This window comes from Neovison vison, chromosome 12 (genome assembly GCF_020171115.1).
Source record: "Neovison vison isolate M4711 chromosome 12, ASM_NN_V1, whole genome shotgun sequence".
In the NCBI taxonomy this organism is placed as follows: Eukaryota; Metazoa; Chordata; class Mammalia; order Carnivora; family Mustelidae; genus Neogale; species Neogale vison.
Genome location: NC_058102.1, coordinates 120,249,924 through 120,268,979, shown reverse-complemented (window position 1 = coordinate 120,268,979; position 19,056 = coordinate 120,249,924). Strand labels below are relative to the sequence as shown.

Here is a 19,056-nt window from a genome sequence, read left to right as displayed (position 1 = left end):
AGTTTCACATAAGCAGCATACACATTGGTCTTGTTTTTTTAATCCTTTTGGTCTGTATGTTTTGAGCCCATTTATATTTAAAGTAATTATTGATAAGTAAATACTGGTTGCCATTTTATTCATTGTTATCTGGTTGTTTTGTAAATCTGTTTTTCTCTTTTGCTCTCCTGCTTTTTGAGTTGATGGTTTCCTTTACAGTTATGGTTGGCTCCCATGATTTCTTTCTCTTATGTATTTACTTATTTATTTATTTTTGTATCTGTTACAGGTTTTTGGTTACCCTCTGATTTTTGTATAACATCTTATGTATATAGCAGTCTATGTTTAGTGGCTGGTCACTTAAGTTTGAACCTATTCTAAAAGAACCTAATTTTTATTGCTGTCTCCACATTTTATGTATATGTCACGCGTTACATATTTTTACTTTGAGTATCTTCTGACTAGATTTTGTAGATGTAATTATACTAGTTTTGTGTGTTCACCTCTATACTGCCTTTATAAGTAATAAATCTATTACTTTTTCTATGTGTTTGCTTTTACCTGTCAATTTTTTTCCTTCTGTAACTTTCTTCTAGTTATGGCCTTTTCTTCTCCAATTAAATAAATCCGTCAGGTAGAGTATTCTTTGCTATAGGTATTTTGCTTTCAGCACTTTGAAAATGTTGTGCCACTCTCTTCTGGCCTGCAAAGTTTCTGCTAATAAATCACATGATAGCCTCAGGGAGTTTCCCTTATATGTAACTATTTTTCTTTTATTGCTTTTAAGTTTTTGTCTTTACATTTAATCTTAGTTATTTGAATTATTACATGTTTTGGTGTGGACCTCACTGAATTCATCTTATTAGGGGTGGTCTGTGTTTCCTGGACCTGGATTTCTGTTTCCTCCCCCAGATTAAGGAAGTTGGTACCTATTAGTTATTCAGATAGGTTTTCTGCTCCTTTGTCTCACTCTTCTCCTCCTGGGACCTCTAGAATGGGAATGTTATTATGCTTGATGAGGTCACAGAGGTCTCTTTAACCTACCCATTTTAATATTCTCTTAAGCTTTTATTTTGTTAGTTTCAGGTGTACATAGAGTGCTTTACCAACTGCATACATCACCAGCTCCTTCCCAACAAGTACACTTCTTAATCCACATCATCTGTTTAACAATTTCCTTCCCATCCCCAACCTCCCTTCTGGTAACCATCAGTTTGTTCTCTAGTTAATGTATTAGTTTGAATCTTTTTCTTCCCTTTGCTCATTTCTTAAACTCCACATCAGTGAAATCATATGGTATTTGTTCTTCCCTGAATGATTTCTTTCACTTAGCATAATATTCTGTAGCTCCATGTTGTTGTAAATGGCAAGATTTCATTCCTTTTGGTGGCTGAATAATATTCAATATTACTCAGACGTAGATGTGTGTATATATCTATCTCACATCCTCTTTAGCCATTCATCAACTGATGGACACTTAGGCTGCTTCCATATCTCCGCTATTATAAATAATGTTGCTATAAACATAGGGGTACAGGTATTCCTTTGAATTAGTGTTCTGGTATGCTTTCAGTATGAGTAGTATGATTGCTGAATCATAAGGTAGTTCTATTTTTAACATTTTGAGGAACCTTAATACTGTTTTCCATAGTAGCTACACCACCAGTTTTCATTCTCACCAACAGTGAAAGAGGGTTCCTTTTTCTCCACATCCTTGCCAACACCTGCTGTTTCTTGTGTTGTTGACTTCAGCCATTTTGACAGCTGTGGGGTGATATCATGGTTTTGATTTGTATTTCCCTGATGATGAATGATGTTGAGAATTTTTTCATTTGTCTGTTGGCCATCTGGATGTCATTTTTGGAGAAATGTCTGTTCATGTCTCCTGCCCATTTTTTAACTGGACTGTTTTTGAGGTGTTCGATTTTTGTCAGTTTTTTTTTAAAAATATATTTTGGATACTAACCATTTACTGGATATGTCATTTGCAAATATCTTCTCCCATTCCATAGGTTTTGTTTTAGTTTTGCTGTTTCTTTTTTGTGCAAAAGCTTCTTATTTGGATGTAGTCCAAAAAGTTTATTTTTGCTTTTGTTTTTTTTGCCCCAGGAGACCTATCCAGAAAAAAAATGCTATAGCCAATATCAGAGAAGTTACTGCCTGTGTCTCTTCTAGGATTTTTATGGTTTCAGGTCTTTGGATCTTTAATCCATTTTTAATTTATTTTTGAGTATGGTGTAAGACACTGGTCAGGTTCATTCTTTTGCATGTTGTTGTCTAGTTGTCCCAATATCATTTATTGAAGAGACAGTATTTTTCCCATTGGATATTCTTTCCTGCTTTCTCAAAGATTGACCATGTAATACTGGGTTTATTTCTGGGACTTCTGTTCTTTTCAAATGATCTATGTGTCTTTTTTTGTGTGTGCCAGTGTCATAATGTTTTGATTACTACAGCTTTGTAACAGAACTGGAAGTCTGGAATTGTGCTATCTCCAGCCTTGCTTTTCTGTTTCAAGGTTGCTTTGGCTATTTGGGGAGACTTTTGTGATTCCACACACATTTAGGGGTTTTTTGTTCCAGCTCTGTGAAAAATGCTGTTGGCATTTTGATAGGGATTGCATTATATGTGTACATTGCTTTGGGCAGTGTAGACATTTTAACAATATTTTTCTTCCAGTCCATGAGCATGGAATGTCTTTCCATTTCTTTGTGTCATCTTCAATTTCTTTCATCAGGATTTTATAGTTTTCAGAGTACAGGTCTTTTACCTATTTGGGGTTAGGTTTATTCCTAGGTATCTTAGTGTTTTTGGTACGCTTGAAAATGGCATGGTTGTTTGATTTCTATTTCTGCTGCTTTGTTATTGGTGTATAGAAATGCAACAGTTTTCTGTACATTGGTTTTGTACCTGGTGACTTCAATGAATTTGGGCCAGTTCATCTGTTTTTTGGTGGAGTCTTGGGTTTTCTATATATCCTATCATGTCATTGGCAAATAGTTAAAGTTTTACTAATTCTTTGTTGATTTGCATGTCTCATCCCTTTTTGTTGTCTAATTGCTGTGGCTAGGATTTCCAGTACTATGCTGAAAAGAAGTGGTGAAAATGGATATTCCTCTCTTGTTCCTAACCTTAGGGAAGGTCACTTTTTCCCAATTGAGGATGGTGTTGGCTATGAGTTGTTCATATCGGGCCTTTATAATCTTGAGGTATGTTCTCTCTAAACCTACTTTGTTAAGGGTTTTTACCATGAATGAGTGTTGTACTTTGCCAAATGCTTTTCCACATCTATTGAAATGATCATATGGTTCTTATCCTTTCTCTTACTGATCTATCACATTGATTTGCAAATATTGAGCCATACTTGCAGCCCAGGAATAAATCCCACTTGATTGTGGCAAATGAATTTTTTAACGTATTGTGTTTGGTTTGCTAGTATTTTGTTGAGGATTTTTTAAACATTTATTTATATGAGATTGGAGTAGGGGTGGAGGGAAAGAGAATCTCAAGCAGATTGCTGAGCATAGAGCCAAACACAGGGCTTGAGCTCATGACCCTGAGAACTTGACTTAAGCTGAAACCAAGAGTTGGACACTTAACCGACTGAGCCACCTAGGTGCCCCTTTTGAGGATTTTTGCATTTATATTCATCAGAGATACTGGCCTATAGTTATCCTTTTGAGTGGTGACTTTATCTGGTTTTGGTATCAGGGTAATGCTGGCCTCATAGAATGAATTTGGAAAAGTTTCCCTTCCTTTTCTGTTTTGTGGAATAGTTTGAGAAGGATAGGTATTAACTCTTCTTTAAATGTTTGGGATTTGCTTTTGAAGCTGTCTGTTCCTGGAGTTTTGTTTGGGAGTTTTTTCATTCGTGATTGAATCTCTTTGCTGGTTATCAGTCTTTTCAAACTTTCTGTTTCTTCCTAATTCAGTTTTGATAGTTTATGTTTCTAGAAATTCATCAATTTCTTCCAGGTTGTCCAACTTGCTGGCATAGGTTTTTTTTTTTTTTTAAATAATATCCTCTTATAAGTGTATTTCTGTGGTGTTGGTTATTATTACTCTTCTCATTTGTGATTTTATTGAGTCCTTTCTCTTTTTTTTCCTGGTAAGTTTGCCTAGAAGTTTTTCAGTTTTATTGATCTGTTCTATTGTTTTGTTAGTTCCTGTATAACTTATTTCTACTCTAATCTTTATTATTTTCTCTTTTCTGTTCAGTTTAGTTGTTCTTTTCCTAGCTCCATTAGGTATATGGTTAGGTTGTTTGAGATTTTTCTTGCTTCTTGAGGTAGGCTTCTATTGCTATAAACTTCCCTCTTCATACCACTTTCACTGCATCCCAAAGGTTTTGAACCATTTTTTAAAATTTTCATTTGTTTCCATGTACTTTATTTCTTGTTATTTCCCACTTGACCCATTGATCATTTAATAGCATTTCTTTGTGGTCTTTACAGATTTTCTCATGTGGTTGAATTCTATTTTCATAGCATTGTGGTCAGAAAAGATGGCCTATATAACTTCAGTCTTCCTGAATTTGTTGAGGGTTGTTTTTTTTTTGTTTTTTTTTTTTTTAAAGATTTTATTTGTTTATTTGACAGACAGAGATCACAGAGATCACAGGTAGACAGAGAGGCAGGCAGAGAGAGAGAGGGAAGCAGGCTCCCTGCTGAGCAGAGAGCCCGATGCGGGACTCGATCCCAGGACCCTGAGATCATGACCCGAGCCGAAGGCAGCGGCCTAACCCACTGAGCCACCCAGGCGCCCCTGTTGAGGGTTGTTTTGTGGGCTAATACGTGATCTATTCTGGAGGATATTCCCTGTGTACTTGAAAAGCCATTGTTTTCTTACTGATCTTCTGTTGAGATGATCTATTGATTTAAGTGGGGTGTTAATGTCCCCTACTATTACTGTGTTATTATCAATTTGCTCCTTCATCAAACTGTTTTTATAAATTTGAGTCCCTCCATGTTGGTGCATAAATATTTATAATTCTTATTATTATCTAATGTCCTTCTTTGTTTCTTGTTACAGTCATTGTTTTAAAGTCTGTTTTATCATCTGAAACTAATGATGTATTATCTGTTGGTTAATTGAATTTAAATTTAAAAATGATCACAAAAATAGTCTGTTTTGTCTGATGGAAGATTGGCTAGGCTGGCTTTCTTTTGACATCCATTTGCATGATAAATATTTCTCCATCCCTTCACTTTCAATATGTGGGTGGGTTTAGGTCTAAAATGTGTCCCTTGTAGACAGCATATAGATGAGTCTTTAATTGTTTTTATCCCTCCTCTCACCTTTTGTCTTTTGATTGGAGGATTTACATTCAAAGTAATTTTTTTTAATCTTTCTTTTTTTTTAATTTTTAAAAATTTATTTATTTTCAGCATAACAGTATCATTATTTTTTCACCAAACCCAGAGCTCCATGCAATCCATGCCCTCTATAATACCCACCACCTGTACCCTGACCTCCCACCCCCCCGCCACTTCAAACCCCTCAGATTGTTTTTCAGAGTCCATAGTCTCTCGTGGTTCACCTCCCCTTCCAATTTACCCCAACTCCCTTCTCCTCTCTAACACCCCTTGTCCTCCATACTATTTGTTATGCTCCACAAATAAGTGAAACCATATGATAATTGACTCTCTCTGCTTGACTTATTTCACTCAGCATAATCTCTTCCAGTCCCGTCCATGTTGCTACAAAAGTTGGGTATTCATCCTTTCTGATGGAGGCATAATATGTATGTATTTTTTTTAAAGATTTTATTTATTTATTTGCAGAGCGATCACAAGTAGGCAGAGAGGTAGGTGGGTGGGGAGAGAGAAGGCTCCCTGCTCAGCAGAGGGCCTGACTCAGTCCCAGAACCCTGAGATCATGACCTGAGCTGAAGGCAGAGGCTTAAGCCACTGAGCCACCCAGACGCCCAAAAGATATGTATTTATAGCCATTACTTGTTTTGTAGTTGTTTCTGAAGATTTTCTCTCATCCTTCCTTTTTTAGATTTTTTTTTCTTATTTGTTACATATTTATTTGTGGTTTTTTAAAAAAAATTTTGAGAAAGAGACAGTGCTACCAGGGTAGGGGAGTAGTGCAAAGGGAAAGGGAAAGAGAGAGAATCTTAAGCAGATTCCCTGCTGAGTAAGAAGCCTGACTTGAGGTTTGATTTCAGAACCCTGAGATCATGACCTGAGCCAAAATCATAATTTGGATGCTCAACCCACCCAGGTGCCCCTTATTAGTGGTTTTTGGTTTGTGGTTGGGTTTTTATGTAACACTTTCTGTACATAGCAGTCTATATTAATTTGAGGGTTGTTTACATTTGAACCCATTGTTTACTCCTCTCCATGTTTTTGGTATATGGCTTCATATTTAAAAATCTTTTATTTTGTGAGTTCCTTTATTTTTTACAGAAATACTCATTTTTTCCCTCCTGGCTTTTGTGTTTCCTACCTTTATACTATCACTCCTGGATTTCCTTTCTACTCAAAGAATCCCCCTTAATATTTCTTGCAGGTCATGAACTCCTTTAGTTTTTGCTTGTCTAGAAAGCTCTTTATCTCTCCTTCTAGTCTGTGTAATATCCTTGCTGGAAAAGATATTCTTGACTGCAGTTTTTCCCATTCAGTACTTTGAATATATCATGCCACTCTCTTCTGCTTTGAAAGTTTCTGCTGCAAAATCCCCTGCTAGCCTTAAGGGGTTTCTTTTGTGTATTAATGTCTTCCTTTGCTTCTTTTAATATTTTTTGGCACTATATTTTGCCATTTTAATTACAATATGTTTTGGTATGGATCTGCCTTTGTTGATTTTGTTGGGGGTTCTGTGTGCCTCCTAGATTTGAATATCTGATTGTTTCCCCAGATAAGGGAAATTTCAGCTATTATTTCTTCAAATAAACTCTCTGGCTCCTTTTCTCTCTCTTCCTTGGGTTCTCCTATAATGTGAATATTACTGCATTTGATGAAGTCAGTCATTGAGTTGCCTGAGTGTTCTCATTTTGCATAATTTTCTCTCTTTCATTCAGCTTGATTACTTTCCATTACTCTGATTTCTAGGTCATTATTTCTCTGCTTTGAAAGTTTCCAGCCTGCTGTTCTCTTCACCAAACATGTTTCTCATTTTGTTGATGAAGTCCTTTATCCCTGCTATGTTATTCATCTCTATGTTTGTTGGTCTCAGTGATGCCTTCTACTCTTTTCTTAAGCCCTTTGACTATCTTCTTGATGATTACTTTAAATTCTCTATTAAGTATTTTACTCATACCTGTTTCACATATGTCTCTGGTTGTGGTCCTGTTCTGATGTTTCATTTGGGACAAATTCCTCTGTCTTCTCACTTTGTCTAAGTCTCTGTGCCTGCTTCTTTGTCAGGTAAGTCAGCTAGATCTCCTGTTCATGAGGCTAATGGCTTTATGGAGAAATTCTGTAGTTCCCTGATATAGTGTTCCTTATTCCTCAGGGATTACCTTCAGGGAGTATCTCCAGTGTGTGCTGTGTGCACTGTGTTGTTTAGCACTTGCCCCTTTGTCTTTCAAGCCAGTCACCTGCAGAGGCTCTATTTGTGGGCTATGTTTTGTCCCTGGACTGAATGAGGCAATTTTTAACTAGCTATGTGCTGGCCTGCTAGTGAAATGACATTTGTCACCACCACTGTCAGAACTGATGTCCTGCAAAGTTCCTGGGTCAGGAAACATGGTGTGGGTAAGGGTTTGGGTTGATCTGGGGAATAGGGCCTGCCATGCTGGGACTAATGCAATCATGACTGGGAAGGCACTTCCACTGGAGTGGGTGGGGGGAAGTTTGGTATAAGCAAACTAGTCAGCCAGTGTCTGCACTACACTGATTCCTGCAGATGGTCCTGTGGTTATGCTGTGGGACCAGGGAGGGAAATGGCATCTGCCAGTTCCTTTGTTCCCTGTGAGGGATGTCTCCATGAATGCTGCCTCTCTGGGATGCACTCAGAGATGTACAAATAACCTCCCCACTGTGTTCCCAGATGCTCTTCAGATCAGTTTCCATGCTGTATGTTGTGGGCTGTTTGCCCTGTCTTCACTCCAAGAGCAGCATCTGGGCTCTCTCAAAGCAAAGCCCAATGACCTTTAAAACTCTGGACTTTAAGCCCATGGGTTTCCAAAAATCAGAAAATTTGGCCTCTCTCGCTTTCTAAGCCACTTGCTGTGGGGATTAATTTCCCCTATGCACTCCTGCCTTTCACCCTTCTCTGTGTCCATGGTGATCACTATCTGTTTCTCTCTCCAAACCATGTCTCTGCACTTTCCATCTTTTTCAATGTGGCCTTTTCTCTATCTTTAGTTAAGGAGTTTGTTCTGCCAGTTTTCAGGTTTATTTCTGGGGTATGTAGGATGATTTGATAATTATCTAATTGTATTCTTGGGGTGGGGCAAACTAAGGGTCCTCTGCCTGATGTCATATTCCCTTCTCCTATAATATACTTTCATCTTTTGGCTGCTCAGCTTGATTACTTTCCATTACTCCATCTTCCAGTAAGTTGATCCATTCTTCGGCATCCTCTAATCTCTTGTTGATTCCTTCTAGTATACTTTTCAATTCCATTAGCGTATTCTTTAGCTCTGTTTTATATTGTCCCGTTGTAGAAGTTCTCACTGAGTTAATTTACTTCTCCCTCAAGTCCAGTGAGTATCTTTATCAACCATATTACTTATCTGTTTCATTTTGCTCTTTTTGTTTACTTTTTTTTCAGTGTTCCAGAATTCATTGTTTATGTACCATATCCAGTGCTGCATGCAACACATGCCCTCCACAATACCCACCACTAGGCTCACCCAACCTCCCATCCCAATTCCCTCCAAAACCCTCATTTAGTTCCTCAGAGTCTACAGTCTCTCATGGTTTGTCTCCCCCTCTAATTCCCCCCAACTCCCTTCTCATCTCCATCTCCCCATGTCCTCCGTGTTATTCCTTATGCTTCATAAATAAGCATATGATAATTGACTCTCTCTGCTTGACTAGTTTCACTCAGCATAATCTCTTCCAGTCCTGTCCATGTTGATACAAAAGTTGGGTATTCATCCTTTCTGATGGAGGCATAATACTCCATAGTATATACAACAACATCTTCTTTATCCATTCGTCCATTGAAGGGCATCTTCGTCTTTTCCACAGTTTGGCAATTGTGGCCATTGCTGCTATGAACATTGGCCCTTCTTTTCACTACATCTGTATCTTTGGGGTAAATATCCACTAGTGCAATTGCAGGGTCATAGGGAAGCTCTATTTTTTTTTCTTTTTTTCCTTTTTTTTTCCAATTTATTTATTTTCAGAAAAACAGTATTCATTATTTTTTCACCACACCCAGTGCTCCATGCAATCCGTGCCCTCTATAATACCCACCACCTGGTACCCCAACCTCCCACCCCCCCCGCCACTTCAAACCCCTCAGATTGTTTTTCAGAGTCCATAGTCTCTCGTGGTTCACCTCCCCTTCCAATTTACCCCAACTCCCTTCTCCTCTCTAACACCCCTTGTCCTCCATACTATTTGTTATGCTCCACAAATAAGTGAAACCATATGATAATTGACTCTCTCTGCTTGACTTATTTCACTCAGCATAATCTCTTCCAGTCCCGTCCATGTTGCTACAAAAGTTGGGTATTCATCCTTTCTAATGGAAGCATAATACTCCATAGTGTATATGGACCACATCTTCCTTATCCATTCGTCCGTTGAAGGGCATTTTGGTTCTTTCCATAGTTTGGCGACCGTGGCCATTGCTGCTATAAACATTGGGGTACAGATGGCCCTTCTTTTCACGACATCTGTATCCTTGGGGTAAATACCCAGGAGTGCAATTGCAGGGTCATAGGGAAGTTCTATTTTTAATTTCTTGAGGAATCTCCACACTGTTCTCCAAAGAGGCTGCACCAACTTGCATTCCCACCAACAGTGTAAGAGGGTTCCCCTTTCTCCACATCCTCTCCAACACATGTTGTTTACTGTCTTGCTAATTTTGGCCATTCTAACTGGTGTAAGGTGGTATCTCAATGGCTGATATCCAATATCTATAAGGAACTCCTCAAACTCAACACACACAAAAACAGATAATCATTTTGGTCTTTTACTGTGATTTTTTTTTTTTAATTTGAGATACATATCACCCTCCTCATTTTGTCTCTCTGTGCTTCTTTTTATGTATTAGGTAGGCCAAATTAAGTTTTGAAAATAGTGGCTTTATGTATATGGGATCCTATAGTGCCCTGTGGTCTTGTTCCCTCAGGTCACTAGAACCACGTGCTCCAGGGGTGTCCCCTGTGTGGGCTGTATATGTGCTCTTGTTGTGGCTGAACTATGATTGATGTGAGCAAGCTCATAAGTGGAGTTGGCCCTCAGCTCAGCTGGCTGCAATTACCCACTTTACATGCTGTGGGCACACTGGTATATAGGTATGCCTTCCTATATGCAATTTAGAGGCTGGCTGGCTGGTGGGTGGGGTTGGCACTTAACCTGAGTTACCACTACGTACTTACCACTAGGACTTAATACTAGGACAGCTGTGAGTATACTGAGGAGTAAGGCTTGCTCCCTGCACAGCCAGTGAGAGGCTTGGCTGCAGTAGCTATGGGCATACTGGTGTGTGGTGTTAGCTACCCCCCCACCCCAGGGCAGGAGTCACTTTGGAAAGGTGCCAGTCCCATCCAGGGCTGCCTGTTGGGTGTGGTGGTGCAGGAGCCACTCTGGAGGACTGCCTGCTGGGGTGGGATTTGCAGTGCTAGCAAGGTAGATGTGACAGCCAGTGTTAACTCTCTCCAAGTGTCAGGCTGCCTAGGCTGGGGAAGGGCAGGAAAAACGGTACCTGTCAGCACTTTTGTTCCTGGAGGAATCTGCAGGTGGCGCACTTCTGGCCCTCATCTTAAAATTAGTCAACATTTTTCACATATATCCTAGGTGCTTTTCAAACTGTTTGGGCTGAGTTAGTTGGTATATGTGCTGCCGAAGCGAGCACTGGGCTGAGTTAGTTGGAATGCTGGCTATCCTTGGGCTAATAATACATTATATGTTAATAAAAAATTAAAAATTAAAAAAACCCACTGACTTTCAATGCCAGACATTATGGGGATTTGTTTTCCTAGTGTGAGTCCCTAGGGCAGGGGATTAGTGCCCCATGTGGAGTGTGATACCCTCTCTTTTCCATGCTTGTGATATTCCTTAATTTTGTGGTTGGTTGCACCAAGGTTTTAGTTCCTGATTGCATTTCTACCCCTTCTTACCCCTTTCAGTATGGGCTTCTCTCTACAACTAACTGTGGAGGATCTGCTCTGTTTTTCAGGGAGAGTTGCAATACATGTGGTTGTCTCTGTGTGTCTGTGGGGCAAGTTGAGTTCAGGATCCTTGTACTCCACCATCTACCCAGTCTAGGTGGTTTATTCATTCGGTTCATGGTTCTTTTCCTGTACAGAAGCTTTTTAGTTTGATGGAGTCCCACTTGTTTACTTTTGATTTTGTTGCTTTTCTGTTTTGGTGCTAAATCCAAAAATTCATTGCCAAGACCAGTGTCTACGAGCTTACCCTTTGTGTTCTTTCAGGAGTTTTTTATTTTCAAGTTTTTCATCTAAGTATTTTTATTCATTTTGAGTGAATTTTTGTGTATGGTGTAAGATGGGGCTTCAGGTTTCTCAGCACCCTTTATCAAAGAAACTGTCTTCTCCCTACTATATATTCCTCTCTCCCTGTTGTAAATTGATAGTATATGCATATGTTTGTTTCTGGACTCTCTTCTATTGATCTGTTTGTCTGTTTTTATGCCAGTATCATACTATTTGACTACTGTAGTTTTGTGGTACAGTTTGAAATTAGGAAATGTGTTGTTCCATCTTTGTTTAGAATTGTTTTGGTTATTCAGAGACTTTTGTGGTTACATACAAACTTTATGATTATTCCATTTCTGTGAAAAATTTCATTAGAATTTAGATAGGAACTGAATTTAATTTTACAGTGTTTTGGTGTACAGGTCTTTTACCTCCTTGGTTAAATTTATTCCTAGATTTTATATACCCTTTGGTGCAGTTGTAAATGGGTTTTCTTAATTTTACAGAACTTTTTTATTCTAACAGTTTGTGGCATTTCATGGTTTTCTAAATGTAATTATTATGTCCCCTGTAAATAGACAGCTTTTTCTACTCCAATTTGAATGCATTTTCTTTTTGTCTAATTGCTATAGTTAGGACTTAAAAGTGGTGAGAGTGGGCATCCCTGTCTTGTTGCTCATCTTGGGGGAAATCTTTTAGCATTTCAACACTGAGTGTGTTGTTAGCTGGGAGCTTCTCATGTGTGGCCTTTATTATATTGAGGTATATTCCCTGTGTAACACTGAGAGTTTTTAAATCATGAAGGGATGTTAAATCTTTTCAATTTCTAGTTCTATGTTGAGATGATCATATGGTTTTTATCCTTCATTTTATTAATGTAGCACACTGATGGATTTACAGATGTTGAACCACATTTGCATCTTTGGAATAAATCCTATTTGATTGTGATGTATAATCTTGTGTTTAATTTCATTTGCTAGTAAGTTGAGGATTTTTTCACAAATGTTCATCAGGGATATTGACCTGTAATTTGTTTTCTGTAGTGTCCTTGTCAGATTCAGCATCAAGGTTTGCACAAGGTGTGGTATTAATATTTCTTTAAATGTTTGGTAGAATTCATCACTGAGGCCATACGATTCTGGACTTCTGGGAGGGGGTGATTAAAGATGACTGATTCAATCTCCTTGCCAGTAATCTGTTCAGATATTCTACTTACTCATGAATCACTCTTGGTAGGTTTTATGTTTCAAGGAATTTATCTATTTCTTTTCATTGTTCAGTTTCTGTGGTAAAAGTTGAAGCATCTCTTTGGTTACTGATCTGTTTATTTCACTAATCTTTTTTTGTTGTCTTTTTATTCTTTAATTCATTTATTTCTGGTCTGATCTTTATTATTTCCTTCCTTTCACTAACTTTGTACTTTGTATTTTCTTCCTTTCTTAGTTCCTTGAGGTGTAAAGTTAGGTTGTTTATTTGAAGTTTCTTGTTTCTCAGATTTTACTGCATTCTGTAAGTTTTGGCATGTTTTTGTTTGGTTTGGTTTTGATTACCTTTAGTCAGCATGTTTACTTTTGTTTTGTCAGCAGCATGTTTAATCTCCACATATTTGTGAATTTTCCAATTTTTTCTTGTAATTAATATCATTTTGGTTAGAAAAGCAGTTTAATCTGAACACTGAAAAAAATTTTTAAAAATAATCTTAATGCAGGGTTGATCATGGAGAATGTTCTATGTGCATTTCAGAAGAATATATATTCTGTGGTTTCTGGAGGAAATGGTCTATATATATTGCTTAAGTCCATTTGGTTTAACATGCAGTTTAAGTTGAGTGTTGCCTTCTTTTTCTGTCTGCATAGTCTGCTCATTTTTGATGGAAGGATAATAAAGACCCCTATTATCATATGACTATTTATCTCTTTAGGTCTATTATTTCTTTTTCTTTTTATTTTTTTTATTTTTATTTTTTTTCCCAATTTATTTATTTTCAGAAAAACAGTATTCATTATTTTTTCACCACACCCAGTGTTCCATGCAAGCTGTGCCCACTATAATACCCATCACCTGGTACCCCAACCTCCCACCCACCCCCCGCCACTTCAAACCCCTCAGATTGTTTTTCAGAGTCCATAGTCTCTCATGGTTCATCTCCCCTTCCAATTTACCCAAAAGCACATACCCTCCCCAATGTCCATAACCCTACCCCCCTTCTTCCGACCCCCCTCCCCCCAGCAACCCAGAGTTTGTTTCGTGAGATTAAGAGTCACTTATGGTTTGTCTCCCTCCCTATCCCATCTTGTTTCATGGATTCTTCTCCTACCCACTTAAGCCCCCATGTTGCATCACCACTTCCTCATATTAGGGAGATCATATGATAGTTGTCTTTCTCTGCTTGACTTATTTCGCTAAGCATGATACGCTCTAGTTCCATCCATGTTGTCGCAAATGGCAAGATTTCATTTCTTTTGATGGCTGCATAGTATTCCATTGTGTATATATACCACATCTTCTTGATCCATTCATCTGTTGATGGACATCTAGGTTCTTTCCATAGTTTGGCTATTGTGGACATTGCTGCTATAAACATTCGGGTGCACGTGCCCCTTTGGATCACTACATTTGTATCTTTAGGGTGAATTCCCAGTAGTGCAATTGCTGGGTCATAGGGCAGTTCAATTTTCAACATTTTGAGGAACCTCCATGCTGTTTTCCAGAGTGGTTGCACCAGCTTGCATTCCCACCAACAGTGTAGGAGGGTTCCCCTTTCTCCGCATCCTCGCCAGCATCTGTCATTTCCTGACTTGTTGATTTTAGCCATTCTGACTGGTGTAAGGTGATATCTCATTGTGGTTTTGATTTGTATTTCCCTGATGCCGAGTGATATGGAGCACTTTTTCATGTGTCTGTTGGCCATCTGGATGTCTTCTTTGCAGAAACGTCTGTTCATGTCCTCTGCCCATTTCTTGATTGGATTATTTGTTCTTTGGGTGTTGAGTTTGTTAAGTTCTTTATAGATTTTGGACACTAGTCCTTTATCTGATATGTCGTTTGCAAATATCTTCTCCCATTCTGTCAGTTGTCTTTTGGTTTTGTTAACTGTTTCCTTTGCTGTGCAAAAGCTTTTGATTTTGATGAAATCCCAAAAGTTCATTTTTGCCCTTGCTTCCCTTGCCTTTGGCGATGTTCCTAGGAAGATGTTGCTGCGGCTGAGGTCGAAGAGGTTGCTGCCTGTGTTCTCCTCAAGGATTTTGATGGATTCCTTTCTCACATTGAGGTCCTTAATCCATTTTGAATCTATTTTTGTGTGTGGTGTAAGGAAATGGTCCAATTTCATTTTTCTGCACGTGGCTGTCCAATTTTCCCAACACCATTTATTGAAGAGGCTGTCTTTTTTCCATTGGACATTCTTTCCTGCTTTGTCGAAGATTAGTTGACCATAGAGTTGAGGGTCTATTTCTGGGCTCTCTATTCTGTTCCATTGATCTATGTGTCTGTTTTTGTGCCAGTACCATGCTGTCTTGATGATGACAGCTTTGTAATAAAGCTTGAAGTCCGGAATTGTGATGCCACCAACTTTGGCTTTGTTTTTCAATATCCCTTTGGCTATTCGAGGTCTTTTCTGGTTCCATATAAATTTTAGGATTATTTGTTCCATTTCTTTGAAAAAGATGGATGGTACTTTGATAGGAATTGCATTAAATGTGTAGATTGCTTTAGGTAGCATAGACATTTTCACAATATTTATTCTTCCAATCCAGGAGCATGGAACATTTTTCCATTTCTTTGTGTCTTCCTCAATTTCTTTCATGAGTACTTTATAGTTTTCTGAGTATAGATTCTGTGCCTCTTTGGTTAGGTTTATTCCTAGGTATCTTATGGTCTGGGGTGCAATTGTAAATGGGATTGACTCCTTAATTTCTCTTTCTTCTGTCTTGTTGTTGGTGTAGAGAAATGCAACTGATTTCTGTGCATTGATCTTATATCCTGACACTTTACTGAATTCCTGTATAAGTTCTAGCAGTTTTGGAGTGCAGTCTTTTGGGTTTTCCACATAGAGTATCATATCATCTGCGAAGAGTGATAATTTGACTTCTTCTTTGCCGATTTGGATGCCTTTAATTTCCTTTTGTTGTCTGATTGCTGAGGCTAGGACTTCTAGTACTATGTTGAATAGCAGTGGTGATAATGGACATCCTTGCCGTGTTCCTGACCTTAGTGGAAAAGCTTTCAGTTTTTCTCCATTGAGAATGATATTTGCAGTGGGTTTTTCATAGATGGCTTTGATGATATTGAGGTATGTGCCCTCTATCCCTACACTTTGAAGGGTTTTGATCAGGAAGGGATGCTGTACTTTGTCAAATGCTTTTTCAGCATCTATTGAGAGTATCATATGGTTCTTGTTCTTTCTTTTATTGATGTGTTGTATCACATTGACTGATTTGCGGATGTTGAACCAACCTTGCAGCCCTGGGATAAATCCCACTTGGTCGTGGTGAATAATCCTTTTAATGTACTGTTGAATCCTATTGGCTAGTATTTTGGTGAGAATTTTTGCATCTGTGTTCATCAAGGATATTGGTCTATAGCTCTCTTTTTTGATGGGATCCTTGTCTGGTTTGGGGATCAAGGTGATGCTGGCCTCATAAAATGAGTTTGGGAGTTTTCCTTCCATTTCTATTTTTTGGAACAGTTTCAGGAGAATAGGAATTAGTTCTTCTTTAAATGTTTGGTAGAATTCCCCCGGGAAGCCATCTGTCCCTGGGCTTTTGTTTGTTTGGAGATTTTTAATGACTGTTTCAATCTCCTTACTGGTTATGGGTCTGTTCAGGCTTTCTATTTCTTCCTGGTTCAATTTTGGTAGTTTATATGTTTCTAGGAATGCATCCATTTCTTCCAGATTGTCAAATTTGTTGGCGTAGAGTTGCTCATAGTATGTTCTTATAATAGTTTGTATTTCTTTGGTGTTAGTTGTAATCTCTCCTCTTTCATTCATGATTTTATTTATTTGGGTCCTTTCTCTTTTCTTTTTGATAAGTCTGGCCAAGGGTTTATCAATTTTATTAATTCTTTCAAAGAACCAGCTCCTAGTTTGGTTGATTTGTTCTATTGTTTTTTTGGTTTCTATTTCATTGATTTCTGCTCTGATCTTTATGATTTCTCTTCTCCTGCTGGGCTTAGGGTTTCTTTCTTGTTCTTTTTCCAGCTCCTTTAGGTGTAGGGTTAGGTTGTGTACCCGAGACCTTTCTTGTTTCTTGAGAAAAGCTTGTACCGCTATATATTTTCCTCTCAGGACTGCCTTTGTTGTGTCCCACAGATTTTGAACCGTTGTATTTTCATTATCATTTGTTTCCATGATTTTTTTCAATTCTTCTTTAATTTCCCGGTTGACCCATTCATTCTTTAGAAGGATGCTGTTTAGTTTCCATGTATTTGTGTTCTTTCCAAACTTCCTCTTGTGGTTGAGTTCTAGCTTCAGAGCATTGTGGTCTGAAAATATGCAGGGAATGATCCCAATCTTTTGATACTGGTTGAGTCCTGATTTAGGACCGAGGATGTGATCTATTCTGGAGAATGTGATCTATTCTGGAGAATGTTCCATGTGCACTAGAGAAGAATGTGTATTCTGTTGCTTTGGGATGAAATGTTCTGAATATATCTGTGATGTCATCTCATCCAGTGTATCATTTAAGGCCTTTATTTCCCTGTTGATCATTTGCTTGGATGATCTGTCCATTTCAGTGAGGGGAGTGTTAAAGTCCCCTACTATTATTGTATTATTGTTGATGTGTTTCTTTGATTTTGTTATTAATTGGTTTATATAGTTTGCTGCGCCCACATTGGGGGCATAGATATTTAAAATTGTTAGATCTTCTTGTTGGACAGACACTTTGAGTATGATATAGTGTCCTTCCTCATCTCTTATTATAGTCTTTGGCTTAAAATCTAATTGATCTGATATAAGGATTGCCACTCCTGCTTTTTTCTGATGTCCATTAGCATGGTAAATTCTTTTCCACCCCCTCACTTTAAGTCTGGAGGTGTCTTCGGGTTTAAAATGAGTTTCTTGGAGGCAACATATAGATGGGTTTTGTTTTTTTATGCATTCTGATACCCTGTGTCTTTTGATTGGGGCATTTAGCCCATTAACATTCAGGGTAACTATTGAGAGATATGATTTTAGTGCCATTGTATTGCCTGTAAGGTGACTGTTACTGTATATTGTCTCTGTTCCTTTCTGATCTACCACTTGTAGGCTCTCTCTTTGCTTAGAGGACCCCTTTCAGTATTTCCTGTAGAGCTGGTTTGGTGTTTGCAAATTCTTTCAGTTTTTGTTTGTCCTGGAAGCTTTTAATCTCTCCTTCTATTTTCAATGATAGCCTAGCTGGATATAGTATTCTTGGCTGCATGTTTTTCTCGTTTAGTGCTCTGAAAATGTCATGCCAGCTCTTTCTGGCCTGCCAGGTCTCTGTGGATAAATCAGCTGCCAATCTAATACTTTTACCATTGTATGTTACAGACTTCTTTTCCCGGGCTGCTTTCAGGATTTTCTCTTTGTCACTAAGGCTTGTAAATTTTACTATTAAGTGACGGGGTGTGGGCCTATTCTTATTGATTTTGAGGGGCGTTCTCTGAACCTCCTGAATTTTGATGCTCGTTCCCTTTGCCATATTGGGGAAATTCTCCCCAATAATTCTCTCCAGTATATCTTCTGCTCCCCTCTCTCTTTCTTCTTCTTCTGGAATCCCAATTTTTCTAATGTTGTTTCGTCTTATGGTGTCACTTATCTCTCGAATTCTCCCCTCATGGTCCAGTAGCTGTTTGTCCCTCTTTTGCTCAGCTTCTTTATTCTCTGTCATTTGGTCTTCTATATCGCTAATTCTTTCTTCTGCCTCATTTATCCTAGCAGTGAGAGCCTCCATTTTTGATTGAACTTCATTAATAGCTTTTTTGATTTCAACTTGGTTGGATTTTAGTTCTTTTATTTCTTCAGAAAGGGCTTTTATATCTCCCGAGAGGGTTTCTCTAATATCTTCCATGCCTTTTTCAAGCCCGGCTATAACCTTGAGAATTGTCATTTTGAACTCTAGATCTGACATATTACCAATGTCTGTATTGATTAGGTCCCTAGCCTTCGGTACTGCCTCTTGTTCTTTTTTTTGTTGTGAATTTTTCCGCCTTGTCATTTTGTCCAGCTAAGAGTATATGAAGGAGCAAGTAAAATACTAAAAGGGTGGCAACAATCCCAGGAAAATATGCTTTAACCAAATCAGAAGAGATCCCAAATCTCCCCTCACGATTGGGTGAGGGATCTCCTCTGATTAGGATCTCCTTTGATTGGGATCTCCCAATCTCTTCTGATTGGGATCTCTTCTGATTTGGGGATAAAAAGAGGTTCAAAAAGAAAGAAAGAAAAAAAAGAAAAAAAGGATTAAAAAAAAGAGATTGAATTAAAAATTCAATCAAGAATTTAAAAAAGAATTAAGAAAAAAAAAGATTGAAGAGATTAGGATCTC

General features: G+C 38.2%; 1 protein-coding gene across 1 annotated transcript in view; it reads left to right on the top strand.

Moving 5' to 3' along the window:
* The window catches only part of CCDC3 (coiled-coil domain containing 3), a 128,436-nt gene that overhangs the window by 97,277 nt on the left and 12,103 nt on the right, over positions 1-19,056 (top strand). The window lies entirely within an intron of this gene.